General features: G+C 35.3%; 1 long non-coding RNA gene across 1 annotated transcript; it reads left to right on the forward strand.

Annotated features, from left to right (window-relative positions):
• The first annotated feature begins 6,852 nt into the window (after window positions 1–6,852).
• LOC122147341 lies at window positions 6,853–23,291 on the forward strand. Its single transcript, XR_006161583.1, has 3 exons — window positions 6,853–6,893; window positions 14,677–14,712; window positions 23,259–23,291. It is a non-coding gene; the product is annotated as an uncharacterized LOC122147341 (long non-coding RNA).
• The last annotated feature ends 1,512 nt before the right edge of the window (window positions 23,292–24,803 follow it).

Below are 24,803 nucleotides of genomic sequence, written 5' to 3' on the forward strand. Positions count from 1 at the left end.
TTTTAGTTTATTATTATTATTATTTTAATAATAAAAATGTATTAAGATAAAATGTAACTTGTATTTATTATGGTTAGTGTAGTAAATTTTTGTCAGTGATTGTTCTCTAGGGTGTTGTGTGTCTTTTTAATTATATGTGTGTTTTGAAGAAACATTTGTTTTTGGGTACAGTGTATATGCAGTAATGTGTACATCTCTAAACTGTTGTGTGGCTCTGACTATCTGTCTGCATGACAGTTGAGTGTGAATGGCCAGCACACATAAGCACTTGTGCTGCTCCAGGATGACTCACAGTGACACCAATAGTGGAGCACAGGATCATTTGGGACAAAAGAGACTTAATTTCATCAGACATCAACTAGACGAGCAACCTGTAGCCATGGAGACAAGACACTGGCTGGTGGCTGTCATGTCCTGTAGCGTCTGTTTCACGGGGGTTTCGCATTGCATTTGAGCACTGCAGAAATATCACTTTCCTCACCCAAGCATGTACAGGCAGGTCTCTTCAATATGTCTATATACAAACACACTCACAAAATATTGTGGGTAGGTTAACTATAATGAGGGACAAGTGCAAAACTGCATGAGGTTTTATTGTTTGCTACTTGTTCTGCAGATTTTAACTACACCAATTACAGAGAAGCCACTTTATTTCCAGGATGAGCTGCCTACATAGTACACACACACACACACACACACACACATATATATATATGTGTGTGTGTGTGTGTGTGTATAGAGGATTAGACGCTTTAATGACAGACATTACAGGCTCTCTCTGGCTTATCATATGACCTCTTCTTTGTTGGAGAGTGCGTGTTCACAGCAGATTACTGGAGCTTTCGAAATACTAGATCTGCCTTTATGTCCGTCATACCCTCCTCCTCGCACCCCCATACGTCCCTTTAACACATTTACTGTAATCCATGGCTCCTGACCCACACGGGGTATCAGTGAGACTGTTGACATTTCAGATCAGGATTAGAGCGCTGCTTTAAAGATTAACCAGGTTGATGTTTGTTTGCTTTGCTCCTGGCGAGACAGAAGTGGGCTAGATGTAAGCAACTCGTTTCATCTTAGTGTACTCCATCCAGCGGGTACGCTGGCATTCTCCAGGCCTGTCTGTGTGGGGCAGAGTTCAAATGAAAGATTAAGCACATGGTGAAACCATCAGATACGGCTTTGCAAAACTTCTGTCTTGTGTGTTGGAGATATCTTAATGTTTGATTTCATTTAGCAGTTCTGTAATGTCTGGATTCCTCCACCCCAACAACTGAGCTCTCTTCTAATAAACAGAGGTTTGAATCTTTTGTACCAGTTGTGAGCTTGAAATCTGAATAAAATGTGATAAGAGAGATTTGGGGCTTCACAATGCATTTTTTCATATGATCACTGTAGTCTGAATCTTAAACAAATTACTCATATGAGGTAGTTGTTCTCACTGAATCTGTGTTGAATCTGTGAGTTAGCGTTTGGAACATAACTACAATAACTAATTTGCTCAATAAATTGTTTTGGAACGGTTTAAAAACTACTCTTGTTATATTGTATTTTATGCTTGTAAGCATGTGTGTGTGTGTGTATATATATATACACAGATATATATATATAGATATATATATATATATACACAGATATACAGTGTATGTGTATATATATATATATATATAATATATATATATATATATATATATATATATATATATGACAACTGCATATTAGAATGATTTATGAAGTATCATGTGACATTGAAGACTGGAGTAATGATGCTGAATGAATTTTAGTGTATTTTAATGTATTTTAAAATGTAATTTGCAAAGCATCATTCAGCATCATTACTCCAGTCTTCAATGTCACATGATCCTTCAGAAATCATTGTAATATATCATGTCTAATATGCTGATTTGGTGTTCGATTAGAAACATTTCTTATCATGTTGAAAACTTTCTTCATATTTTTTTGTAGAGACGATGCGTTTTTTTTGTTTTCAGGATTCTTTCAATTGAAGGTTCAAACCACGAATAGCATTTATCTAAAATAGAACATATTATAGTATCATTATAAATGTCTTTACAGTCAGTTTTTGATCAATTTAATTGCTGCTTTCCTTTCTGAATAAAATTATACATTTCTTACAAAAGAAATAAAAAAATCTTACTGACCCCAAACTTTTGAAACTGGTAGTTTAGTGTAATATATAGTAGAATCCCAACCATAATTTGTTCCATCTCCATATATATTCCCATCAACTCTTGTGTAATACATAAAGGATCTTACTGAAATAATGCAAGATCATGTGTGAACAGATATTTTCATAGGATTACAGAGTTACCATGCGCGTTGTCATTAACAGACGCTCTAACTGGATGAATTTTAATTTAAATTTGAAATCTGTGCATGTAAATGATTATTATTATTCAGTCTTTACCCCCCCCCCCCCCCCCCCCTCACTCACACCAACACACACAAACAAACACCACACACACATCTGCCTGCTCTCTAATGTATATTTGTGACCTAAACTTTGCCCTCGCAAGAACTCAAATAATAATCAATGCCTCTGATGTTGTCAGATTTACAGGCCACTCTGTGTTGCTAGCAACAGCAGGTGCAGCACTGAGGTGAGGAGAGAGAGGTGATGCTGTGTGTGAGTGATTTGAGCTCTGTGTGAAAGGCTGAAGTGTCATGCAGACGACTGCCCTTTTCCTGACCCAAGGTCATCCAACATACACTAGTACATTGCTATTTATCTATTTATTTATATATTTATATGTATGTTTTATAATTTTTATATAAATACCTGGTCTGATACGTATATAATATATATATATATATATATATACTATATATATATATATATACTATAGTATATATATTATATATATATTATATATATATATATATTTTTTTTTTTTTTTTTTTTTTTTTTTTTTTTTTTGAATCTAGACCTATGCATTTAATTTTATTGTTGTCGTTTTATTAAGATAAGATCAGCTGAAGTTTTAGCTTTTTAGCTTTCCCTGTAAGCAATTCCCATAGCTTCTCAGAACCTTATAATCAACAGCTCAAACTTAATTTCATCCATCTATAATAATGGCCCACCATTGAATCTGTATGTACTTTTACCTATTTGAACCATTTTCTTTGCCAGTGTCAGATATGATTTCTCTTTGAAACTCTGTCTAAAGGCCAGCAGCACCTTAGAGTCTTCTCTGGTTCAGATGAAGCTGACGGTAGTCTTGTACTTTTCAATGAAGCTTCTAGCTGAGCACCAGTGAAACATCTGTTTCTCAAACTCTCTTTTTCAAACACTCTGATGTACTCGTGTTGTTGTGAATCCTCTCACTCACAAAACATTCTCTCAGCCCCTCTCTCACCAATCTTGCTTGCTTTTGTCAAGACAGTAGTGTACCTTCATCTCTCAAGAAGCAGACCTTCATCTCTCAGAAGAACAACAGGGCAATGTGTTTCCAGAAAGAAAAAAAATTTCTCCATAGAAAGAAAAAAAAAAGTGTTTTGGGGGGGGGGCAACCAGAATTTTACTTAAAGTATAAAGTGACTTGCAAAAGTACTTGCAAAGTGTACTCAATACTTCAGCAACTTCAGGTTTCACACCTGAAGTAGCACAACTGTTTATAACTAAGTACCAAATCAGCACTTTACCTTAAACATAATTTTCATCTAATTTTATATTATATTATACAGATTTTCATAGCAGAGTATTGGCTGCTGAAAATGGGCCTTTTACATAATTTTCTTCTAATTTTATATTATATTATATTATATTATATTATATTATACCTTCTTATATTATATTATATTATATTATAATTATATTATATTATATTATATATATTATATTGCATTGCTATTGTTATTTTTGTATTGTATTGCATTATATTATATTATAATTATTTGCTTTGATTTAAAAAGATTTAAATTATAATATTAATCTATAATATAATCAAAAATTTACAGTAATAATACAAAAAAAAAAAAAAAATTTTTTCTTTTATTTTATGTATTTTTATCCTTTTATATTGTGTCAAAAATGAATATTCTAGAAGAAACCCAGACCACTCTTGTTCAAAAATATATTCTACCTAGAAGAAAACCCAGACCACTTCTAGCATTGTTGGATTAGTACAGTTTTGCACAGTTTAAGCACCCATTTCTGATCAGTTATTTCATGGTTTTCCCTCTTCTGCATTAAGTGCATCTATGAAACCATATAGATTGTTTTTTCACATCCGGAGTTCATCGGTATTTGCGCCTGTTAGCGTCTCCAACTTTTTGGGGGGGGGGGGGGACTATCACATTTTAACGAGCTTTATTCCCACCCCGGTTAATTTCTCAGTTTCTATAATGCATGGTCTCATTATCGCGGCATTATCGTACGGCCACCAAATATATTAGTATTTCACAGAAGCATCTTAATATATTTTTGTAAAGGCAAAAAGAAAGCTGATTTAGAAAATACCGCGACTTATTGCTATCATCCATTCTCGGTCTGGTTTATTTAGCAGTATTCTGATCTGTCTCTCTGCTTTTCTTAGCTGTTTTTCATATAGCTTTTGTGTGTCTTAATGTTTTGTCAGACAGTGCACAGACTGAAACGTGGATCCCTCCCGTTCGCGTGACACATATAATTCGATATCGAGCTGTTTCGTGCCGTCGTCCCATAAGGCCCGGTGTTAAGATCATTATCTATCTACGTGCTTGAAACATACCCTGCCTTGTAGTCTTTTCACTTGAGCACATAAATCCGGATGGCAACCCGTAGATTGATTACAAAACTTTCACAAGGCCATGAAATAGACCATTCACTATATTACAAAACATCCCTTGGACGAAAGAACAAACAGGACATTAAACAGCACAACCGAGAACAACCCGACCACACAGCTGTCAACAGCGCACTTTAAAGACGAGTTTGGGACCGGAGGCTATAATGAAGGCCACAGTTGCACGACTCGACTTGGCTTAGATTCACCGACACACAAAGACAGACCACACAAATAAATAGTTTTCATCAGACTTAATTCCAGTCATAAGAGTGTTCCTTAAGGTGTGTTTTCCTTACGAGGCGCTGCCCTAGTCTATTAAATAATACTAGTTACTCAGATCACTCTCTTTAAAAGGGAATTCGAAAGTTGGTTGAGGGAACCAAATAGAACTAGGCTGGGGTCTAGCTGATCTTCGCGTAGTTTGCTGCCCAGACGCACTGAGAACCGCAATTAAATTATGCTCGATCAAAAGCCCATTTACGTTGTTTGCATTTCCTGCAAAGTTACTTGTAAGACCCAAAAGTAATATGTATGAGAGGTCACTAGTGATATACTTGTAATGCTGACAATGATTAAACGACCTAATAAAATTTAAGTAAGTCATTCGGACGCGGTTGGGGAGTGTAGACAAGTTTTTGATGCGTACGTCCTACGCGATAAAACCCTATTTACAATGATTTTTAGGAAGTCTTCTTTTTAAAGGAGTTGCATGCTTTACAGCTTAAGAAAATGAAAAAAAAAAAACAAAAGACATGTCTTACAAAAGTTAGTTAGCAATACATTTTTTTTGTTTTTTGTTTGTTGAAAGGAGTTAAGGAGTAGCAGAAATTGTATTCTTGATGGTGTTTTTGTCAATCTGGCCCTAATGACATTAAGGCGAAAAAAAAGAAAAACTGTTCGAGGACAATTGTCCAGCTCAAGAAGGATAGCATAAGATTTCCTTCTGATTAGTTGTTTCAATCATTAAGGATTAATGGTGTCCGTAGTGCCTTGAGATTTGCGTAGGCAAACATCATTACACATTCAGGAATTAAAACGGTCTTGATGATGAATTTGAAAAGCTAGGTTCATTCATCGGTTAGGTTCTTTATGTGGTATGAGGCTAGTGAGAATATGACTAACACCCGTTTTTCGGCGAATCTCGATCATCATCGAAAGTCAGCCGCCTCCTGGGTATTTTTTGACCAGTTCTGAGTGATACAGGACATTGTAGTGTCCACTGGCTCTTTTGTGTGCACTTGTGCCACTGTCCATTATTTCATCTAACCCTGCACACAGCGATCTCATCCAACACTCTCCACATAGCACAAACACACACTAGAATCAGGATCTCCGTCTGGTCTCCAGCCTCCCCCTGCTTGACTTATTAATGATCATGGTTGTATCATTAGGCTGGACAGTTGCCTACCATACGCTTGTATACACTCTTATCCCGTTTCCACTGCCTTTAAGCCACAGAGGAAAACAAAGAACGAACAGCCTATCACAGAAGCAAAGAAATTAGTCGGTTACTTCACCCATCGAGGGACATTTCGTGGAACATAATCCCTCTCGACGTTGCCACAGCGGCTGTCTTTATGTCAGTTTTTTCCCGATACAATTGTCGTCATCGTGGCTCGCTACGAAAATTAAAACGGTTGACTGGCAGTTTTGACGGCTTTCTCATTGAGCCCACCTCATGCACTTTACCTTTTCGTGTGTTTTGAGCATACAAATTGAAGGCACTTATTATATTTGTGTATAGTCCATTATGTCCAGACGAGCATTCGGGCCAGCGCTCAGGGGCCTGTTCTGGTTTGTCACAGAGTGTCTGTTTTGGATTGATGGTGGCCATGGTTTGTCACCAGCTGGAAGGGAGGTGATAGACCTGGGTGGTATAGAGAAAGTGATGCACCACACAGAGCTCTGCAATTAAGCTGTTTTATTTCTGTTAATTAAAAACAAATCACTCAAACAAAAAAAACTATCTTCTCCCAATTACCCCCCAGCATTGCCAAACATGAACCTGTTGTTGAAATAAACTATCTATCTTTACTCACTCACTTATCTTCTTCGCAGCATGACAGACAGGGGAAAACAGGAGATCAAGGGGCTCCAGGACCACCGGTAAGAATTATAGTTTATAGTTTGTAAAGCTTTTTTACATTGAGGCAGACAAGAAAGTGACTACGCATTCGTAGTATTGAGGGAGAATTCAAAGTGAAAGTTGAATAATTGACCACTGAAAAACTACCAAGGCCTGTCCTGTGAAATGTCAAAGCAAGACTCATTAGATTAGTAGTAGAGTTTTATTTATCGGCGCAAAATGTCTTTTGCATTTAGTTTATTATTCCCTGGCTGCCAACTGATTTGATATATTTTATTGCGTAATGCAAATGATATCTATAAAGTTTGTTTTAAGTGCTTTGGCATCCAAGTAATCTTTTAGGGCCTCTCTGCATCCTGTTTTGGAGATTTTTTTTTTTTTTTTTTTTTTTTTTACAGTACAGGAACCGATTTAATCAACAGTTGAAAAATAGACTGAGTGGATTTGCTGAGAGGAGTTAGTATTATTATTGGGGGAGTCGTGGGCTCCAGTGGTTAGAGAGTTTGACTTCTAACCCCAAGGCTGTGGGTTCGTATCTTGAACCAGCAATACTAATGCACTGAGTGTGCCCCTTGAGCAAGGCAATCAACTCCAACTGCCCCCCCCCTGCGCCGCAGAGCATAAAATGTCTGCCCCACCGCTCCAGGTGTGTGTTCAAGGCGGTGTGTGTGTGTTCACCGCCGTGTGTGTGCACTTTGATGGCTAAATGCAGAGCACTAATTCTGCATTATAAAATGCATTATAAATTATCGATAAAACAGTTATAAAATGCATTTCACAAAAAGGGGGTGATTTTTAATGCAATACTCTGGGCTTAATAGTGGGCAATTTTGTGACTCACATGTATTAAATTTCAATAAATATATTTATTCATACTTACTTTTTACTCAAAAACCAGATTCCTGCTGTGTTTCATGATGCAGACTCATTATAGCTTAGACTGAAGGGGTGCTGATTTATGGCTTTCTCATTACCCTCTTACCCATGATACTTCCAAAAGTCTGGCGATGCTTATCCACGGCAATTTGATATCTGGAAAATTTTGTTATCAAACTATATTTTGGGGGAACAAAACTCAATATATGCTACCTGTAAAACCTTAATGTAGGGGTGAAACATTTTTTCAGGAATTATAGATGTTAATAACGTGGAAAGTGCACCTTAATGTAAAGTGGACACTCTGTAAACCATTTATTCATGAGTGCTATAAAACACAGGAACCTTAATGTAAATGAATTTTGAACTTTGTAAATGAACCTCAAGGAACTTTGGCCATAAATACAGCAACCTTAGTTTCCCGCTTGTAATAATCTATTTTTTTCTGCCTCATGAAATAAATCAGGAATCTATTTTTTTGTGAAACAAGTTTGAATAATTATATTTATTAAGCTTTTATAAATTGTGAGTTTAAAATGTCTCACTATTTGGCAGGTATTGCATTAAAATCATGCTTTTTATTCATGCATTTATAACTGCTTATGAAAGATTTATATTTCATTTGTAAATGAGTTATTAGTCTTTTATGAACACCTTTAAAATCCCTTTACAAAGGTAACCTTAATGTAAATTGTTACCATTTTGTTTAATTAGTGCAGGAGTGCATTATAAAAGAAATTAAATAAAACTTTAAGTTTGATACCTGTGTATGTTATATTTGGTATATTAAATATTTTGCATTTTTGGTGTTTTTCTCTTACATATTTGTTTTAGTGAGATATTTCAGCAAAAAAATACATTTTTTGAATCCATGCTCCAGCTTTCTGCTAAATTTCTTCTAAAACTGGAAATGTAATGTCTACATAGCCAAAAGTATATTACGTTTAGAAAAGTTTTTGTTCCCAAAATACTGTGTAAAACAATTCATTTTAATTAAATGAAACAAGTTTGTATATTGAATTAGAAAATAAATAAATAAATAAATAAATATTATATTATATTTATGAAAAATAAATGTATATATTTGAATATAATCTTTGAGCTGCAACTCATTTGTACCATTTCATTTATATCACTTCTACCTTATTTCGTCCCCCTGCAATTCATAGTCATTTCAGATTTAGAAAGCATGATTGTTGTCATTAATGTGCTTCAAAGCAAACAAAATTTGTCATTGTGTATAATGGACAGAGACTTTCTGCTATATTCATCCCCCTCCAGATGAGTTTTCTTGGTTCTTGCATTGGCTCAAGTGAAATTTCAATCACATGCCCTGTGAGGATCAATGTTTCAAATTACGATTTCAAGCAGCCCAGAGGGCCATATTAAGAGCAGTCACATCCATAAGTGTTATTGAAGATCCTGATGAGACACTCAAAGGGGCCCTAGTTTACTGCTTGATAAATAGTCATCTCATCACAGCCGTGGCATCAGTATGGAAATGTGTGTGAAGTAAAAATCACACACACGCACACTTCAGGCTTTGAAATGTTTGTTGCATCAGAAATTTCTGGCATATTTACATTGCCTTTGGCTTGGTTGTACCCACACAGAACTGGATAAACATTGGCAGCTTTACTGAATCTCTTTTAAGTGGGAAATGAATGATTTAGGGCTGCAACTAACGATTATTTTGATAATCGATTAATCGGTCGATTATTTTTACGATTAATCGATGAATCGGTTTATGTACTTATATTTTAGTTTTGCCCATTTTTTCCCCAAGTAAATTATTAACAAAGGGTCTTTATCATTCAACATAGACTTTTTAGAGATTTTAACCATTTTGCATTGTCATATCCTCATCAAAAACATACCCGGAGTTGTGTTGTATTATGTGTTAGTTATCCTTTGTCAAACTCTTCTGTAATCAAAACACTGACCCATACATACTCTGGTTCATCGATTATAAATAGTACATTGGTCCTTATAACAGGCAAAATTCAAAATGTAATAAGCGATAAAATGTTAACACAAACAGCTATATGCCTGAACTGACGGAATTGCCGACGACCTGGGGGAAAGAGCAGAACACTATTCACTCCTTATTGTGAAGAAAAACTTTTGCATTGGCAGTGGAAAACGGTCACATTTCCAAATGTTCGAGGGCCTAACATTTTCTTGCTCTCTTTTTGCTCCCACACTTTGGATGATCTCTCGTCCGATAGTTTTATCTCTCGGGCGCTTTTTTTTTTCTTGTTTCTTCTTCTCGTGAAGCTTACTCCGACGGACCGCGCCTGAACGCCTTCACCCATCACGCTGAAGTGCAGCTGAGAGTACGCTGTACTGGAAGCAACGCCTGACATAAGAACGAGGCCAGCATATTGGCTACTTCGGCTTCTTCTCCTGCGGTAGCTGTGCTGAGTAAAACCCTCTCGTAGGGCTCATTACTACTGCTCGCCACCTTTGGTCACCGCAGATTTAAATACTGCACGAAATGAGCCGCTTACACGGTAAATAAAAATTATTTAGCAACTAATCTGTTACAATATTATTTTGACAACGGACGTCTCGAGGTTTTATAATCGAGTGTGTCAGCTCTAAATATTAATACAGTGCTATATTGCAGCGAATCGATTCTGAACTTATTTGCTCTCTAACTTTGTTCAAAAAATAGTTTGACTATTTTTTGTGTTCAGATTGTGCTGGTTGCTCATTTTCCATGCAATTACTATAAAAAGGATTTTGAGCAGTTATATGATAGCCTTTGTGTAAGCAACAGACTGACATTGAAGTAGTTATTCACTACTAAACTTCACCAGTGATTGTGTTTACTACTGTAATGTACGGTGGCGCATTGCTGCCACACACACATTTTTCCCCCACTCAATTATGTTGTAATAACGAGATCTTATGCCGGTTTAACGACATCTTTTCTCCTAAAAATGAGTTATGTCATTAAAACGACATATTTTTCCGTTTAAAGCGACACAATTATCTTGTTAAAACAACATATTTTTTTCTCGTGTTAAAATGACTTCTTTTCTCGTTATAATCTTTTCTCATTAAAAAGACATATTTTCTTGTTAAAACAACATAATTATCTCATTAAAACAACATCTTTTTCTCGTAATAACGACATATTATGTCATAAAAATGATATGTTGTTTCCTGTTATAGAAGATGGTTCCATTATGTTAGCAAGCTAAGCGATTGTCCGCGCTGCTGTTGCCACAGTACTGCAATAAATGAGGATCTGCACGCTGCTGAAGTGGATAAGTGGACTGTTTTAAATGTATTTTAATTTTATTGTTTTTATTGTAGCGGCATGTTTATTAGGACATTTTCTCCGTTCTGTATAATGCTATCCAATAATTGTACTCTGGTTTTGGAGTATTTATTTATTTTAAATTAAGCTAGATTTTGTTCTTCATCAAAAAAAAAAGAAAGAAAAAAAAGAGAGAAATTATATGCTTTAATAGCCTGTTTGTTTCAAATGGGTGGGTGGCCCCGTAATGCCACTTTTCAACTCAACCTGCCTTTACTGTTTGTTCCATAATGCAGAATAAGATGTCATCTTATGTACCGGCACTGCACATTATCACAATACGGTTATTGTTCTACTGTTTGGTTGGATCATAGGCGATTATTTTTGCGAAGATATAGCTTACATGAGCATAAAACTGCCTTCTCGGCTCGGCAGCGATGGGCAATAATTGCAGTTGTGAAAACAGCGAAAAATGTAAATGTCCCGATTTTATTTAGGTGTACACCCCAAAACAAGTTACAAATGCTTTTGTAAAATAACAGGTGCACTTTTGCCGTCTTGTGAACTTCTTTCTCAACGCACCTTAAAAATTAACTAAAAGCTTGAAGGTGTAATTCTATGCTAAATGAAACAAATATGTTGTGTGTATTCCTTCTATAATGCAATGACATTAAATTCGTTGCCATCCTGATCTCATTATCTGTACTATTATCCACTTCCGCCAGCGTGCAGATCATTGTTTATCGCAGGATGACGTGGTGGACAGCAGTGCAGACCAATCCGCTTAACTTGCCTCACCATAATAATAACCCTCTTCTATAACGGTAAAAGAACATAGCATTTTTCTGATAGTATGTCATTTTTATGAAAAATATGTTGTTTTAATGAGAAACAACAAATGTCGTTTTTAACTAGATAATGTGTGCATTTTCATGAGACAAAACTTAATTTAACAATTATTAGTATGTGGTTTTCATGAACCAAAGACACTGTAGTTTTAACGACATATCTCGTTATATTATGAAAAAAGATGTTTGTTTTAACAATAATTGTCATTTTTATGAGAAAAGATGTCGTGTTTAAGACTTAACGTCTCGTTTATTAATGCACATAAAATGAGCGGAAAAAATTAATATGTGTGTGGCAGCAAGGACTCATCTGTACTCTCACTACAACAAGCAAAGAAACCTTAACTCGCTGGTAGTGCAACTGGATAAAAAACGAATTTAAGTTTTTTTTGACTTGTCCAGCCAAATTAATTGTAGGTCAGGACACTGGAAATTTAACATTAGATGTTTAGTAATGGAATTATCTACATTAAAAAATTTTGAACTCAACTGATTTGTTTTTACCCCTATTTTGAAGTTAATGTACTCTGTCTTTGCATTGTCCTGCAAAACGTGAGTAAGTCACACCAAGGCCCAAAGACAGTAACTTTACCATTATCCATAGTTTGGTTGCTGATCACCATTTACAAACATTGTTTATAGTAAAAAAATAACACCTGTATCGAAATCTAGTGATCATGGGCTGTCTCAGGATATTGCATATAGTAATGTGAGTGTAGTTAAGGTTTATTTTTTATTTTTTTTTATTTATTTGATCATAACAAGCAAGACTAAAAGTTAACATAAGTGGATACCGTGGATACCAGTTTAGTTGCTATGCTCAGTAACGTAAACGAATGAGAGACATAGCATAATTGCTTTTAAATTTGATTTGTAGGAAATATCCTAACCTAGGCTACTGATTTATGATTGATCATGCTCATCTACAGCATTCGAGTCCCACACACATCTAACTATAAGTGACAGCCTGAGTGAATGCATCTGTATTACAAAAAGAAAAAAGAAAGAATGCTTTAAAGGTTATTCACTGCATTACTGTATTGCTGCCAAGGTATCTAGTCTTTACTAGTGCTTTGTTATATGGAGCTGTTTTGGGAAGATCGCATCTATCTAATTCAATTCGTTGTATGTCTACATTGTAATTAAAATGCAGCAGACTTTAATGACAGTACGAACAAAGGCAGATCAACCGTATAAACTCCAAACCGCACCATAACTGTCAATTAATGCATGGCCAAAAACAAAAGCAGGAAAGGCCGTAACTCAGTTTGGGCATTTCCAACAAAGTGAAAGTAGCGGTAATTGGTGTTATACGCTGTTCTGCCTTGTTTTCTCTCGGGGTTTTTTTTCGAAGTCGTACGATTGAGACGACCTCATTAGTTTTCCTCGGAAAAACAACGACATTGACTCAAATACATATACTACATGATAAAGGATCGTCTTGAATGTCCCAAAAGATATCAATAGCTCATTTTTGTCGACAAAAATCGAAGTTACGTCTTTTGCCTTGGCAACGGCAGTGAAGTAATGAGTCTGATTGTGAGCAAATAATTAAGAGTGTGTTTGTAAATCGAATCAATCAGATTCATTGAAAAGATTCAAGTAAAGTCACCTGAATTTATAAATGTGTAAACAATACAGAATGTTTTCAAAGCAGCTTCACAGTAATAAACAGGAAAAGCAGCGAACTCATGAATGCAAACTTGATCAAATATGAGACAAATTCAATTCTGCTCTAAAGTGCAGCTATTTAAAAAAGACAGTTTCATTCATTCAGCTCATGTCAGTTCAGTGTTGCATTTCATCATTCAGTTCAGTAACTGTTTAACATTTCATCAATTATGAAGTTTGATTCAGCTTTAAAGCATCTCTACAGATGACAATAGTGTCAACATTCAGTGCCAGATAAGAATAAGGGTCTGTTTTTCAAACAAGACCAAAATATTGGCTCATAATAAGAACTCAAATTTATAATACATAATGACCACATTTAAAACATTTAACACCCCATTCATTGTAATCACATTTCCCAATCATTATAAAAAAATACAAAAAAAAAAAACGAAAAACAAATTTCTAAGTTTTCATTTTTGGTTTAGCTATTTCTTTAAAGATCCACAAAACGGCAAAACGAACTGCAAATGTTGCCTGATCTGCTCTGCATACTAACATTGACTGGCACTTTAGTTTTTACACATGCTGCTGTAAATCTCTGTTACTTTCCATTACAGGAAAGTTATAAAGTAGTGAACACAAAGTCACAAGAGTCAGGAGGGAAGTGGTTTCGAAGAGTGACATTTTTAAATGGCAGTGTCCCGATAATTTCCGTGGCATGTGCCAACCTTGCTTCTGTCCTCGGGAGCTGGCATTTATGAATCGTGGCAGCTGTCGTCAGGCCCCGCGTGCGCACCAGACTTACCTCCCCCCAGCCTCGAGGTGTCGAGGAACACCATGTGCGGTCCAGGAGCCCTTATCTGTCTGGAGATTTTGAAGCTGATGTGTGTTCTAGTGACCTTTGTCAAGGAAGTTTTGCAGGTGTTTGGCAACAAGTAGGAGTTGCTAATAACGCAGCGCAAAGCTGCAATGCTGTCCTGGAATAAGCGGTTGCAGGGTCCATAGCGCAGTTAAAGCTGCTAGAATGTTACATTTTTTAAAATATTAAATAAGCCAAGACATTTTAAAATTGATTAAGGGTCCGGCATGGCTGTAAGCCGCAGACAGACTCGTAAGCCCTGTTAAAAGTGAGGCTTCTAAATTGCAAGTGTAAGCTGATTTGATTTACTCATACTGAGATTTATTTCTTCAACACAGGGTCCACCTGGAACTTGTGATGCTGAAGCTGTCAAGGTAAGATTTTTGAAGTTTTTTGAAGTTTTCTGTTGTTGTTTTTTTTAAAGTAAACCATTCGTAGGTTGGGAAGTGTAAACACTGTGGCATTTTCAAAACATACACAGCAATTTAAGCAGCACGACCAGCCTGGCATAGCAACATTAGCTCAACCAATGGCATTGGGGTGACCCTTTTTTTTTTTTTTTTATCCAAATTGCCCCATAATTTTGAATTAAAATCAAAATGTGCCCTTTATGTTTGTGTTGAAATCTAAAAGAACATAGGTTTGTCCCAATTGTTTCATTATTTGGAAGGATGCTCACAAGCGTCCCCTTGTGGTCACCATGAGTCTTGCGCTCAAATGTCACAACAGTTACTGGTTTGGACTTTTTTTTTTTTGCATTTTAGTTTCAATAAATGAGGAGAAAGTTTCGAGTTCTAAAGGTTACAGCTTTTTTTTAGTTGAATGTAACTTTTAAAAAAAATTCACATATACAAGGTGTAGTAAAAAACCCAAAAGTTAAAAACTTAAAATTTTTAAAAAAAAGTTCACAAAAAAAATTCACATATACACAACATTTTCAAAACAATTCACATTTACACATATCTGCGAAAACGGCCAAAAACGCTGTATTAGGTATTCCAGGCCAGTAGTTGGCGCTGTCACCTTGTTAGTAAACAGTACCTGTAGGGAAGTGACGATTATATGTTGTATATGATGCGTCTCTGCTGTTGGTTGTAATGATCTGGTGAAGTAAATCCACACTTTGCTGAGCGAGAGCATTAGCAAACTCTTTGCAGTCAAGCAACACAGTTAATAAATAGCTCCATTGTTGTGTATTGTTTTCCGCTCTTTGCCTTTAAACCCAAAACGCCATTGTCATGTGTCTACATACCTAACACATACTACGCACATGTATGACGTCACCGTTTTCAAAAATTCCCATATTGGGTGTTTACACGGAAACGATAACAGTGTCGTTTTATACAGTCCCCAAAACGCCATTGTCATGTAAACGAACAGTCAAAACGCATAAAAAGTTTTTGGCTGAAAACGTTGTCGTGTAAACGGCCCCTTTATGTTAAATGTAATTTTCATTTATCTTTAGTTTTTCATGTTTAATTATACTATTTTATTATCATTTTTTTCAAGGAAAATTTGATATTGAATGATGTTAAACTGGAGATTTGGGATGTGAGCTATAATTATGTTCAAAATAGTTTACTAACATATTACTTTTACTCTTGCATCAGTCAAGATATAAAAGTACTGCCTTGGTGATAGTTTTTTTTTTTTTTTTTTTTTTTTTTTTTTTGTACATGAGAAGAATGAAAGTGGTGGATTTGATTTTTAACATGACCTGACTGCTAAAAAAAGAAAGAAAGAAAGAAAGAAAAGAAAAATCAATGAAAATTAACAAAATAACTTTTTCCAAAATGGTTAAAACTTGATGAGGTCATGGCAACAATGTAGCATGCTACATTTATTGTGTAATAATGTAATAGTTTAATTTACTATTTTTAAAGAATAATAAGTAGGAAACAGTGTATACTGCACTAAGTACTAAGCTAGCACCCCATTCTGAACATAGACATAGATATCTGAGTAGATATCTTGTGAGGTCAGTGGAAACACATGCACCATTGTCAGTGACCTTGAAGGCTGTTTAGACACATGTGCTGTCTGTCTGTCAGTAAGGTGAGATGAAGCATTTATTCAGTGCTGTCCTCCTGAGAACAGAGAGGGAAGGACACGTTTGCATCCTACAGATTGGCTTCCCTCAGTCAAACACTAGCTGTCCGCTCAGCATGTTAAAAAGCTGCACATACACGCACACACACACATATCCTGCATCACTCCTCAGACTCTAGCCTGACAGATGGTAATTATGAACAGTGCTTTTGCAAAAGGTCTGCAATAATTTTCATGAAGCCCAGGGGTGTCAGATCTCACCAGGGGCAATGGCAGTGTATGAATATAAATTTACAGTATATAAATATATATATTAAACAGAGCCAAGAGGGAGTGTTTACATGCAGCTCCTTAACTTGTCAGTTCAGACTCACGGCTGACACACACAGTCATGTGTCAGGGCAAACCGTGTGCCTGTCTGACCTTTAACCTTCTTCTCATAAGTTAACCATATAAGTTACCCTGTTTGCTTACTGTTTGACTTCTGGTCACCTGGTTTTTCTGGTGAATTAACTGCAAAGCATTGACACACTGCAAAAAAAAAATCATTTAATTATGTTTCTTTTTTAATCTGTTGTCAATTTCTCTCTTTATTATTATTATTGTTGTTCTTTTTAAATAATAAACCTTGCAATTTTTTGTTAGATTTATGTGTGAATAAAAATACATTTATTTGGTAGTGGAATAAGAAAAAAATATTAAAGTCTTTATCTTATGCAGTCTTAAGTAAATTGTTCTTTTTTGTAGATATTTATTTATATTTTTTTGCGTTATTTTTTATTATTCAACTACTGATTTAGGAAATGATCTTTTGCTGTGCTCTTCCATACCCAGTGTTATGGATCTGTTTTTCTCATGCTTATGAGTTTATATCACACCAGAATTGTGCCTGGATACCTTCATTAATGAAAACATGTTTTATAACCTACATTTTTCTTTTCCAGTCAATTTGATACAACCTGTTTCAAGTCCCTCAGTTTGACAAGTACAGTAATTAAAGCGAGTTAATTGTATCATTCAGATGGTGTGATGTCTAAACACTAGATTATTTTTGAGTTTGTGGCCAGTTTAGCTCAAAATAATCTTTCTTAATTTCGTCTAAGTGACAATTATTACTGTTTCAATTTAGTCAAATGGGCAAAAAGTAACCAGGAGCAATGTTTATCTGATCCCAGACAAACCCACCTGACATCTAACTTGGGGCAAATGATTCAGGCTTGGGTGTGATTAAATGAATGTTCCGGGTTAAAAGCAGGTTAAGGGCTATCAGCGGCATTTTTGACATACTGTTGACTGCCACAGAAACAACTTTCAAAACATAGAAAAATTGCATTTACAGCCATGCAGTTACAATTGGAGTCTTATGAGGCAAGTCATTTCAGAGAGTTTCAAAGCAGAAATAGAAAGCTCATATTTAAGGAAGTTTATTCTTCTATTTAAAAAAAAAAACACATTTCTGCTTTTATACCCTCGGAAATGTCTTAGCCTATAGAATTTCATTTTAACTGGAAACTGGCCGGAGTCAAAACTATTTTCTTGTTTTTAAACCTGGAGCATTAAAAAGAGCAAAACCCTAATAATTTATCAAGAAATCTGTGCTTTAATTTTGGAAGGCCTTGAAGCTGTGTATGTTCAAGTACAGGACATGCCATGATTCAACTGTGCTAAAGCCCGGAGGGACAAAAGGACAAGGACAAACAGTGTAGGCTGATTTATTGTTGATAAATATAGAATTTTGAGAATTTTTCTGTAGTTTATGACGTAAAATGAGTCACAGTTGTATTCACTATTTTTGTACCATCGTTCAGTTTAAGTGTAGTGTCTTAGCAACAAATGACAGCCAGCATGCCTGCATGCATTAGCCAGTTAGAAAACTTTGACGCATGTCATTTTGAATGGTTGGGTGGGTGGGGTTTTGTAGAGATGCGTATTCAATACATTAGTAATATTTCTATACTGTAGGGCATGCTGTGATCCTGAGACACTCAATTAAATTGAGTTTTATGTATGAAGATGCACAGAAACCACACCATTATGTGGAGAGAAGTTTATTTTAACCATGAGCTGTATTCAGAGATGAAAGGTGGGGCTCAGTCCCTTTGGCTTTGCAATAAAATACAGTCTGTATCATACAATATCAGGGCCGTCTGTCAATGTTTGACCTTCTTGTGGTCCTTTCATAGAACAAAATGCCTCGGGGTCTTTGGTATTTTTGCGGTGCCCATTAGGAAAACAAACACGTTAAGAAACCAAATAAAAAATTCTTAAACTACTGAAACACTTGGTTGTTGGTTAAATTCTTTGCGCACCCCAGAGACCCTTTGCATCATACTAGACTTTAAGCATGTGAATTTTGTAATAAAACTAACTATTATTTGTAAATATTATTACTTATTTTTAAAAATACTCAAAAAAAAATCTTAATTTTTATTTCATTTTCTTTTATAAAGAATTTTGGAAATGTTTTACTATGCTTTCATTTCATTTTGCTTTTATAGGTTTGGTTGTTTTACTTATGTTGCAGAACCACTTTCAATTTTACAAAATTTTAATTAACATTTTAAAAGCATTTTAAACTTTGAAACTTTAAAAATGTCAGTGCTTTTTTTAGAAAAAAAAAGACAATCAATATTGCACAAATTAAAATTATAACTGTTTCACCATGACCATGGTTTTGGCTGCAAATATGTGATCCTGTAGTACAAAAGCAGTCATAAGTAGCACAGGTATATTTGTAGCAATACCAAAAAATACACTGTATGGGTCAAAATGATACATTTTTATGCCAAAAATTATTAGGATATTATGTAAAGCTCATGTTCCATGAAGATATTTTGTAAATATCCTACCGTAAATATATCAAAAATGTATTATCATTAGTAATATGCATTGCTAGGAACTTCATTTGGACAACTTTAGAAGCGATTTTCTCAATATTTTTATTTTTTTGCACCCTCAGATTCCAGATTTTCAAATAGTTGTATCTCAGCCAAATATTGTGTAAAAATATACCCTTATGACCTGTTTATAAACTTAAAAGTGTTTCAAGTGTTTAAAAACAAGTTAAAAAATTGATTTCCAGCACATAATGTTTGTGATAGAAATAACATTTGTTGGATTAAAGAAAATATATACAAACATAATTCTTCAGTTGGAAAATATTGAAAAACTTAAAAAGTGTGTTTTAAGGGACTTTATTTGTGCATTTTTGTTTAGTATTGTTTTAGAGGAGTTTATAAGTCAACAAGGCCAAAAGTTCCCACAGTTGAAAAGCAGCTGCATTTACATGAGCATGAATGGAAATGATAATGGCTCTGCTGGAAAAAACAGCACAAACAAGGAGTTTCGGGCACTCACCAGCTGCTTTTAGAGTGGACAGACCAACTAAACCATCTAAAACAGCTGTTTTGACAGGCTGCAAGTGCAACAAACCACCTTAGGCTGGTTCAAGTTGCTTTTCTCTGCAGGAGAGCCCAAAGTAAGAAGAGCAATTGTGTGGTCGAGCTCATAGTAGAGGCATTCAGACTCTGTCCATTCTGTGGCTTTTATTACTGATCACGAATGACCGTCTATCATCAGCTGGCCGTAAAAGACACTCTCTTCCCTCAGCGAGAACATTTCCTATAAATCTTCACGCAGGGATTCAGGATTACACAGGGGTTTGGTGAGGGAGCTGATGCTTGACAAAGAGGACCAGAGGGAGAGGCTTTTTGCTTCGCTGCACCTTTGAGTTCGGACAGAAGGAGAGTATGCATGCAGTGTTCCAATTTACTCTTGTGAGAGCAGTGTATATGTGTGTGTGCGTGTCATCTCCACCCTTTCACACAGGCATTGGACTGTGACTGGAGTCTGAGAACAGTGAGAGGGCTGTGTAGCATCTGCATAAGTTTGTCCTGACAGCGCAAAGAAAGCGAACTGACAGACTCACGCTACAAGAGTTCAGAGCTGAGTAATTGCTGCTATATGTTAGAGAGTTGTTCATGGTCAATACACAAAGTGTGGTTAACATACTTTTGACCTTAGTGTTCTGCTGCGGGTAATAGGTCAGAATGCAGGGATACCTACAGTACATCATAACCACTTACTTTTATAATAGGTTACATTGTTTGGCTAAGGACACTTTTATTTAAGTGTGTGGTGTCCCAAATGACATTAAAAATATACACAGTTTGTATAAATAATCCAAAGAAAGTGTTCTATAATTTGTCATCATTTTTAACCACCATTTAATCAACCTCCATTCATGCCTCCCATGTTTTTCACTCTTTCGATTCACTAGTTCATTATAAATGACCCTGTGGAGTGGCAAATTAATTTTTAAAAGTACAAATGTTAATATGAGGTTATGAGTGTTGCATGTGCAATAATTATAATAATATTCGAAAAGTGCTGTTTTGAATTGATTTAGCATGTCACACCACAGGACCATTTAAATGAGCCTTTATAGCTGATAACCAGCACATTTCCTTCCCATTAATTAATTTATTTTAGCTTAAATGTTAGTTTAGTTAGTTAGTAAGTTAAGATGGTCTTTGTTTAGATCCAAGGTTCAAATTAGCTGTGCCAGAAGAATTACTTAAAAATAATTGTGAACATTTTATAATTTTTTCTATGAATTATATTTTTTAGACAATAAAATCCAAAGATATACCACTTTTTATTATTTATTTGAATTCAACAACTAAATGATTCATTAAAATAGGTTTTTATGTGCTATTCAACATTGGGGACCTACTGTTATTTCAATATTTCTCTCAAAATTGCATCTTAAAATTCAAACATATTCAGAAAGTTGATCATAAAAAATATACATTATTTTATATTACGAAATTCCAGAATATTTTTGTTATTTTCATGAAGCACAGTGAAAACATGTCAACTTCTCAAATATAACTTGAAGCTTTTGATGTTTTTTTTTTTTTTTAATGGATTGGATTGCTGTAGTGCAGAATTTCCAAGCTGCAATCAAAACGGATAGCAATCTGATCACTCAGGAGATTTTTTTGGGAGGTGGCAATTACAGAGAGGAACAGAGACTGTGCGCTTTGGCATTAGACCAAACACACTGCTGTCTTTTGTGTGCACTTTGTTGTGCTTGTAAGCAATATTATGAAAAAGAAAAAACTGTACATCTTGGGGGAAATGTCTTTTCCAGGTTGAGTAGACATATGTATTACCTTTCCACAGAGTTCCTCTGAGGAATTCTAATGTACATACAGTGTTCAGTCAAGTCTTACACCACTAAAATCACCACAGGGATGTTTTGTGATGGTCCCTTCTCTCTTCATCACTTCCTCCAACTCTTTCTATCTCTCAATGTTGTTTGTTTTGAAAGAAAATAGAGCATTGAATTCAAAATCCTTCATATCTTTGCATCATTTAACTATGAATTCTGTGTGTTGGAGTATCTGAAACTACAAATGGATTCCAGACTGTATATAGACAGTAAATGCTCAGCGTCTCGCCTGCCAGTATAAAAGATGCTCAGTTTGCATTGTCTTGAGAGAGGACAGCATCTCAAAATGGATGCGATACGTGAGTGAGACAGGAATTTATCTTCAGTGACAAAAGTGCCATCTATTGGCCGATAAATTCCTGTCCTATCTGTGTGACTTGATGTACTATGGCGACTTACAGAACATTGATTTCATGTTTAGTGGCTGTAATTAAGTGGCACACCAGCATGCGTGATGTATGCATCTTTTGTATAATGGAAGTTAGATTAAATAAGTGTTCAGAGACCAGTTTGACATTTAACATTTAAATATTCTAGTTTAATGTGCCACATCACATCAATACCACCAAAGAAAGATAAGTGTGATATGTGTGGTGCTGGATGCTAGACTCCAAGCATGCATCACAGCATGAATGAATCATGCTTATTACAGCTTCATTGCTTTTTCAGTGTTTGAAACAGTGTTGTTGTGTGTGATCTTTCCACTGACTTATGTCATGACATGATGTGAATTTAGGTGTCACTCTCATTGCAGTTTAGTCATTGTTAGAAATTGTGATTGCCTGGCATGAAAAAGGTCAAGAAAATAAGTAATAGTCAGGGAAGGGTGTGTGTTTGTTGAATTTTAATATTTTGATTATAATGAACAAACAATGACATTTTTTTTATAAATAATAAAAAATAATATACATCAGTATCTAGTAATCATAAATGCTTGGAAAGGTCAAGTCAAGAAGGTTGAGAATTTGTATTGTTGTGTACACACACACACACACACACACACACACACACACACACACACACACACACACACACACACACACACACACACACACATACACACACTGTAGATACATACTAATATTTAATACTTATTTTAATAGCAGGAGCACATTGGTAAAAAGTGACACTGAAGACTTTTACATTGTTACAAAAGTTATTTTAAATTTAATTTTTTATTAATTTTTTTTTTTTTTTTTTAACACAAAACCAGAATAAGACAGGAATAATGACAGCTGAAAATTCAGCTTTGGTATAACACATATATTAAAACTATTTTATTTAGATTTTTAATTTTATTTAAATTTTGTAATATTTAAATAATATTTTATTTAAATATTGTAATACATTTTTTAATTTTTACTGCTTTTTTTTTTTTTTTGATCGCATTATTGCAGCCTTGGTGAGCATAAGAGACTTTTTTCAAGAATGTAACCACTAATAAAATAATTATAAACAATAATAAAATAAAAAGGACAATAACATAAAATAACGATAAAATACATTTTTAAATGAATATCTTGTGTCAGCGGTTGCCCACTTTGGCCCAGTCACAGGTTATTCACCCCTAGACAATCTTATCTGTGTGTTCATATGTTGTATGCATATGTGTGACTATTTGTTGTTGTTTTTCAGGGGATGAAGGGTGACCCGGGGGTGGTTGCAGGACAAAAAGGATGGACTGAAGGGCGATTTAAAGGGATCCTGGGGTTATGTAACCATCTCAGAGCTCTGTTTGAAATCCCCATCACAGACACAGCCATCAGATTTTCGTGTGCTTATTTACCTCATGATACATTCGTCTCTTCTAACATCTCACTCCATAGGGGTTTGCCTGGCCTGGAGGGAGGCCAGTGGAATAAAAGGGGCAAAAGGTGGTGTAAGCTGCATGTTTTATTTATTTAGTTATGTTCTGTGCATGTGTGCTGGGAGGAGGTGAGTCTGTTCACTTGTTTACCAGTTCTGTCTAATAAATCTTGTGTTAGAAAAACCTTTTACATATAACTGAGGTTCAGACTCAGTCTATCCTCCTGGTTCCTTTGATTCCCTTTTCTTTTCTCTGTGTGAGGTTTGTGTTGTTCTTTATTCCTTTGGGTAAAATAGAAGAAGGCCCCAGAGGACCATCGGGCCCTGTGAGTACTATACTGGTTCAGTCAGAGGCTCTGACGCATACAGATATATCACATAATAACACACATGAGGCACTACATTTTATAGAGCGTCCGTTTAAACAGGAAACTTGCAGGTCTTTGATAGACGCATCGATCTTCATGCCATGAACAACTCAACAGAGATGATTCAAGTCTAATAAATGATTCAGAGTCATTGCTGTAGGATTCATTTTAAACCTCATTTTGAACTATTGCATTTATTTGCTCAAAAATCATAATATTGTAAAATAAAATGAATGAAATAACTCTTTTCTATTATAACATTCTAAAATGGAATTTATTCATGATGACAATGCTGAATTCTGTCTTCAATGTGCTAAAAAATTATAAAAAAATGCTTATTTGCTTAATAAGATCATCACTTCTATTATTATCAACAATCACTCCTAACAACCGTCGACGAACAAAAAAAAAAAAAAACAAAAAAATACGGAACTGGGGGAAACGAAATCTTAGTTAACAGGAAACAAGATGAACAGAACCAGAAAACAGAAAAACAGAAATCAAATTTTTATAGTTTCCTCCGAACAGAATTCGAAAATTTTAAATGCGCCATTAACCGGTTAATTAATGTTATGTAATCGTGCGCCCATTTAATATTGATTTGAAATTTGCTGTCTAAGTACCAATCACAATCACTGAATTCCAGTAGTTTGAGGCCCTACTTGATCAAAATGTGACGCTGAAGTGCCAACGAGTGAAATGTCTTAGGATAGGAACATGAATTCAACAGATCACTAAGCTGTGTAACTCATCTAGGTTGTAGGTACAAGGGGGGGGGCAATGGCAATGCACCGAAGAAGAGGGGAAGATTTTGTCTGAGGGGGATAGTGTAACATGAATACAAGGGGGGGGGGGGGGGGGGGGGGGGGGGGGGAGGGGATCACACGCACCTGAAGCACTTCTATGAATGGAGGGGGGAAAAACAGAACAGAAAAAAGAAACTATAGCTTTACATAGTAAGGATATAGGCATATATACACTAAATATATTTCACTTAAATTATTTG

This window comes from Cyprinus carpio, chromosome A13, assembly GCF_018340385.1.
Source record: "Cyprinus carpio isolate SPL01 chromosome A13, ASM1834038v1, whole genome shotgun sequence".
Taxonomy (NCBI): Eukaryota; Metazoa; Chordata; class Actinopteri; order Cypriniformes; family Cyprinidae; genus Cyprinus; species Cyprinus carpio.